Source organism: Rana temporaria, chromosome 6, assembly GCF_905171775.1.
Source record: "Rana temporaria chromosome 6, aRanTem1.1, whole genome shotgun sequence".
In the NCBI taxonomy this organism is placed as follows: Eukaryota; Metazoa; Chordata; class Amphibia; order Anura; family Ranidae; genus Rana; species Rana temporaria.
Window position 1 is genome coordinate 161,437,733 of NC_053494.1, and position 6,723 is coordinate 161,444,455.

Consider the following 6,723-nt stretch of genomic DNA (forward strand, 5'->3'; position numbering starts at 1 on the left):
ATCTGTGTATCTGGTCACCCTGTGATGTGATTTAATATCAAACAATACATTTTCTGCCATTTGTGTGTATTATTGTAATATTTTTGTGTTATAAAAAAAAAAAAAAAGCTTTGTATGTTGTAATTACTGTTCATGTGTTAAGCATTTGTCTACAGTTCAGACCCCATAATTAATGAAAGGACATTGTGCAGGCCTTAGATCCACCGATGGAAGTCATGTAAATTTCTATATAAAATTCATGGCATAAATCCAGCATCTCCTTCTATGCATGTTAGTTAGTTTTATATATATATATATATATATATATATATATATATATATATATATATATATATATATATATATATATATATATATATATATAGATATATATATAGATATAGTTATATCTTGAGTGATATATTGTCAGTGGAACCATTCCTTTGTTCCATTCATTTCCTATTGCTTACATTTACTGAACATATAGATCTACAAGTGAAAGAGCTAAATAGCACTGTAAGCATATAAATTACAAAACTTTTGGCTTACCTAAAAAATGAGGTTCTATCTACAAATGCACCCAAACCAAGTACACCTTTCCATTCATTTATTTCAAAGCACCACTAGGAAATGTCACACTGGATTTGTTACTATAGCTATAACATATTTTGACACAGAACACCATTTGGTTGTTCAGGTTTTGGCTGTAAGAACATTTGCTCATGCAGAGTAAAAACACTGTATATTTTGTTTTCCCAGATGTCCAAGAGCTCCATATACCAGCTTATAGACATTGATGGCTTTATGTAGTTTTGCACCACTATTTGTGTCAAGTAGCTTAGACGCACAGACAATGCACCAAACACATGTGTTTGGTGCATTACATCTGGGTGCGCGGCCTACCTGTATGCAAATGGTCATTTATGTCTATGGGTAGCTCTACGCAACTTTAAGGCCCCGTACACACGGACGGACAGTCCGCTGAAAACGGTCCGCCGGACCGTTTTCAGCGGACATGTCCACCCGGAGATTTCTGTCTGATGGTTGTACACACCATCAGACAGAAATCCGCGCGTAAACAATACGCGGGGACGTGGCCGTGCCGTCGCCGCGACGATGACGCGGCGACGTGGGCGGCCTTGAAGTTCAAAGCTTCCACGCATGCGTCGAATCAGTACGACGCATGCGAGGGATGGCGGTCGGTCAGACATGTCCGGTGAGTCTGTACAGGTTTCCAGCGGACAGATTTCTTAGCATGCTAGGAAATTTTAGTCCGCTGGAAAAAGTCCGCTCGGCCGGGAATCCGGTCTGGTCGGCTGTACACACGACCGGATCTGTCCGCTGAAACTGTCCGTCGGACAAATATCAGCGGACAGATGCGGTCGTGTGTACGGGGCCTTAAACATCTGGGGAAACAAAAATCTATAGGGGTTGATTCACTAAAGTCAAATAGAATATGCACTTTGCAAGTGCAGTTGAACTCATTTCCCCCAGGAACTTAGTAAATGTGGTGAAGCTTCACTTTGTAAAGAATACACAATCAGGTGCAAAGTAAAAAAAAACAGCATTTTCCCTTGCACATGATTGAACCACATTCACTAGGCTCTGGGGAAAATTAGTGCAACTGCACTTGCAAAGTGCATAGCCTACATGCCTTTTTGTAAACCACCCCTATAGTATATTTCGGGTGCATGGGCAAATGCACCCATGTGCTAATAAAGTAAACAAAGATACATAGGGGTTGATTCACTAAAGCCACATACACTGATGGAGATTTACTAAAACTGGAGAACTCAGAATCTGGTGCAGCTGTGCATTGTAACCAATCTGCTTTTAACTTCAGCTTGTACAGTTATGCTTTGACAATACAACCTGGAAGCTGATTGGTTAGTATGCACAGCTGCACCAGATTTTGCACTCTCCAGTTTTAGTAAATCAACCCCAATGTGCACTTTGTAAAGTGCGGCTGCACTCTGGAAGAGCAGTTGCTCCAGAGATTTGCAAAGAACCGAAGCTCTGCTGACATCCATCATCCAATCATATGCAAGTAAAAATACATTTTCTTTTTCTTCACATTACCTGTGACTGGGTAGTCTTTGCAAAGTGAAGCTTTACCTCATTTACTAAGCTCTGGAGCAACTGCACTTGCAGCATGCAAAAGTGCACAATATACTTGCCCTTAATAAATCAATCCCATATTGTGAATTTAAATTATGATCAAGGGAAAGGGACTATGAAAAAGAGACAGACAGAGCAATACTGGGGATGTATTTATGTTTTGTTTTTGCCATTCCTAACCAAGACTGATATGAAGCAGTCCAGTATCAATGTATTAAACCATTGGGATAAGTATCAGTTTGATAAGGTAAGTTTTGACTCAATAGCCCAGGTGAAAGGTTAATGGGCTAGGAAACATTAAAGATTCGCAGATAGTAAAAAGATATTTATTTTTCAAGTTTTAGGAGGTAATTAAAGTGCTGAGGTGCTAAGAAAAACAAAGTATGTGTAAGGGTGATGGTCAGGGTTATGGTTGGGTAATGGTTAGCTGAATGAAGGAGTGATAGAAACAAGAAAGAAATGCAGGATTGCTGTGGGCACAGAAAAATACTGCAACAACCCCAGCACTGGGCTTTGAGTTATTAGAGTTAATATGCTGCAATAGTGGATGAGAAGAGAGAGAGAAAATAACATGATAGTGAAAAGTATGTGTATATATATATATATATATATATATATATATATATATATATATATATAGTGTGAAAGCTAGGGTTTTAGCATTAGCTTTGATCTAGGGGAGCAAGCATTTTCTGGCAGAATTTCAAACACCTGGTGTACAGAATAGGAATCTGTTTATGTTTTACTATGTCAGTAAAGCAGTCCATACCCCCACTGTGGATTGTATGTAAGCTATTACATGATCCTTGATAAGTGATGCTGCATTCTGAAGAGACAATTTTGGTTACTCTTCATAACTATAGCCTTCCAGAGATCAGAGATGCATATTGAAGACTCTATGATGTCATCTTGCAGTTTTCTATCTGTAGAACAGAAGACGCAGAGAATACTACACAGAGCACTTTACAAATCTGAACTCTAGCTCAGTTATAGTTTTTAAACACAGCAGAGTATTAAAACACTTCTTGTCAAGAACTTTTAAATATCTTGTTTACAGTGGTGTTTAGGATTTCACTCTTTGGTGGTTCATCGGCTTGCCCATTGTGCACCCACTGCAATGCAGACACTGCATCTGGCATGCTCCATATTTGATCTGTTCTGAGTGCAGAGTATGCAGCCAATGTGCTCTTCTGGGCAATAATTTACTCAAATGTCCATAGTATAGAACTACTACAGAATTTCTATAGTCAAAAATGAATAACCTAAATCTATTAAACACCCATTTAAACATTCCTCTATTCCCCTTTGCAGGGTTTTACCTATTCTGCCTTTTTCCAGCCTTTACCCTATCTACTATGGCAAATCAGTCCTTTATAGTCCACCTTAAACTTAATGTCCATATATCTGAAAGCTTTTGATTTTATTTGAACTCCACTGCATCACCCCAAAAATAAATAAATAATTTAATATATATATATATATATATATATATATATATATATATATATATATATATATATATATATATATATATATATATATATATATATATATATATCCCACTTTTAAGTACACAATGGGCTTTATTTACTATAACTGGAGAGTGCAAAATCAGGCTCACTTCTGCATAGAAACCAATGAGCTCCCAGATTTTATTACCAAAGCTTAATTGAACAAGCTGGGGATATAAGCTTATTATGCAGAAGTGAGCCTGACTTTGCACTCTCCAGCTATAGTAAATGAAGCCCATTGTGTACTTAAAAGTGGGGTATGCCTGTATATTCCCCATTTTTCAATCAAACTTATTTTGTATTTTTAACGATTTACTATATTTCTGATGATCTTTGCTCTTTCTGTGGTGTATGCCATAAGGACCTCACTGGTATGATTGTAAAACATTATTTATAAATGATATTAATGATGACATTATTTCTTCATTAATGTGCACAACATATTTCTGCTAGTCTATAGACCCAAATACAGGGAAACTTACTTCTCAACATTAAATGATTAACCATTTAAATCTGCCAGATCAGAGTATCTCGAATCTTAATATATATATATATATATATATATATATATATATATATATATATATATATACATATATATATATATATATATATATATATATATATATATATATATATATATATATATATATATATATATATATATATATATATATATATATATATATGGCTTGTACAGTAAATTCATGTGAAAATGGGAACTATTTCACCCATTTGAGAATATTATGACTCCTTTACATCGTATCAGGCCAAAGAATCTCACAAATAATATGAGAGTTTATCCATCTGTCTATGTCAATGTGCATACAGGTATATAACTGCTAGGAAAAAGGGAAGCCATTCATTGTTGCTCATTGTATAAAGGAGTCTGTAGGAAAAGGATGTAATAGCATCTTTCATTGCTTATATTGCCCCTTTCCTCCAACATGCAATCTAGGCGGATTGTTAATTCCTTTGTCTCCATTCTGTAATGTTTTATTGCTGATTGCACCTCATCCACCTCTTCCATGTATGAATAGACGCTTCCTTCTCTCTCCGACTTCCTCTGTTTCCTGTGATGCTGCCAGCTGCGTTTTCTGTCGCAGTGCAGAGGGCAGTAAATACCTTTCACAGCTGTCTGCCAAAGCTGCCTGAAATACTTTCTTTGTTCTGCTTTCTCTCCTGCTGCATAACCTCAACCAGCTAATAACAGCACATTATTACACAACTTACACTGCCATGCTCTAAATCAAGGTTGCATTTCATTAAGAGAACACAGCATGCAACAAACATACATCCAAGGAGGAACAAAGTATTTTAAACAACATTAGAAGTTATTGGTACATATTGCATCTAAGTCCAAATATCCTCTATACATGCTTCATATGTATATAATGAACACAATCTTGGGAGAATGTAGCTTGAATTATTACTTGCAAGAAAAATAGCTTATGGTATGTTCACATACTTATGGAGTGATAGAGAGGTAACAGTAAATGGATGGATGGATGATAAAGAGACAGACTGATAGTAAACCATGGATAGATAGATGGATGAATGGATGGAGGGAATCACGGGCAGACAAAGGATAACGAAAAATACATGGATAGATAGATAGATAGATAGATAGATAGATAGATAGATAGATAGATAGATAGATAGATAGATAGATAGATAGATAGATAGATAGATAGATAGATAGGCATAGACAGGTAATAGCTGGGTTAAAAGATGACCAATATAGAGATAGATAGATAGATAGATAGATAGATAGATAGATAGATAGATAGATAGATAGATAGATAGATAGATAGATAGATAGGCATATACAGGTAATAACTGGGTTACAAATGATAAAGAGATAGACTGATAGTAAACCATGGATAGATAGATGGATGGATGGATGGATGGATGGAGGGAATCATGGGCAGCCGAAGGATAACGAAAAATAGATAGATAGATAGATAGATAGATAGATAGATAGATAGATAGATAGATAGATAGATAGATAGATAGATAGATAGATAGATAGATAGATAAATATATAGATAGATAGACAGATAGGCATAGACAGGTAATAGCTGGGTTAAAAGATGACCAATATAGACCAATATTGAGATAGATAGATAGATAGATAGATAGATAGATAGATAGATAGATAGATAGATAGATAGATAGATAGATAGATAGATAGATAGACATATACAGGTAATAACTGGGTTAAACATGACCAAGATAGATAGATATACAGGCATAAACAGGTAATAGTTGGGTTAAAAGATATCCAAGACAGATAGATAGATAGATAGATAGATAGATAGATAGATAGATAGATAGATAGATAGATAGATAGATAGATAGATAGATAGATAGCCATAGACAGGTAGTAGTTGGATTAAATGATTACCAAGATAAATAGATAAACAGACAGACAGGCAGATGTAATAATGGATGGATAGATAGACAATAAAAAGAGCCAGATAGTAAAATATGGATGGATGTTTACAAAGGTGTATTAATACTGCTTATAAAAATCTTTTTTTTTTTGATGGATGAATAGATGGATTGATGGATGGATGGATGGACAATACAATACAAAACAGATAGATAGATAGATAGAAACAGTGGATGGATAGACAGCAAAAAATAAATAGATGTTTGCAAAATAATAATATAAACTGATCATAGAAAAAGAATATGGATGGATGAACGATAAACAAAAAACATGGCTATATAGATAGATTGATCGACAAACAGACAGGCATAGACAGCTGATAGGTCGATTGAAAGTGGCAAGACCATTACAAAAGCATCATGAATATCTGTCAGTAGGACAAATGTGAAAAGTCTAAAACTGTACTAAAGGTGCATGAAATGACACAGTCATGCCTTATCAATAGGATTAATCCTTATCGATCTGTTGGTCCAGTGTTAGGCACGTCTAGACATTGGCACTGCAGCATGAGAGTCTGGCCATATACTGCATACAACACACGTCGCCATAACACAGCACTGTTTATAGACGAAGCTTCATAGCTCGCCTCTGCTAGCAAAGATACAGAATATTAGTAATAATATCACATACCTAATGTTACAATCTACTACCTGGTTTAAC

General features: G+C 35.4%; 1 protein-coding gene across 1 annotated transcript in view; it reads right to left on the bottom strand.

Moving 5' to 3' along the window:
- Window positions 1-6,723, bottom strand: part of HOXD3 (homeobox D3) — a 54,911-nt gene that overhangs the window by 47,053 nt on the left and 1,135 nt on the right. The window lies entirely within an intron of this gene.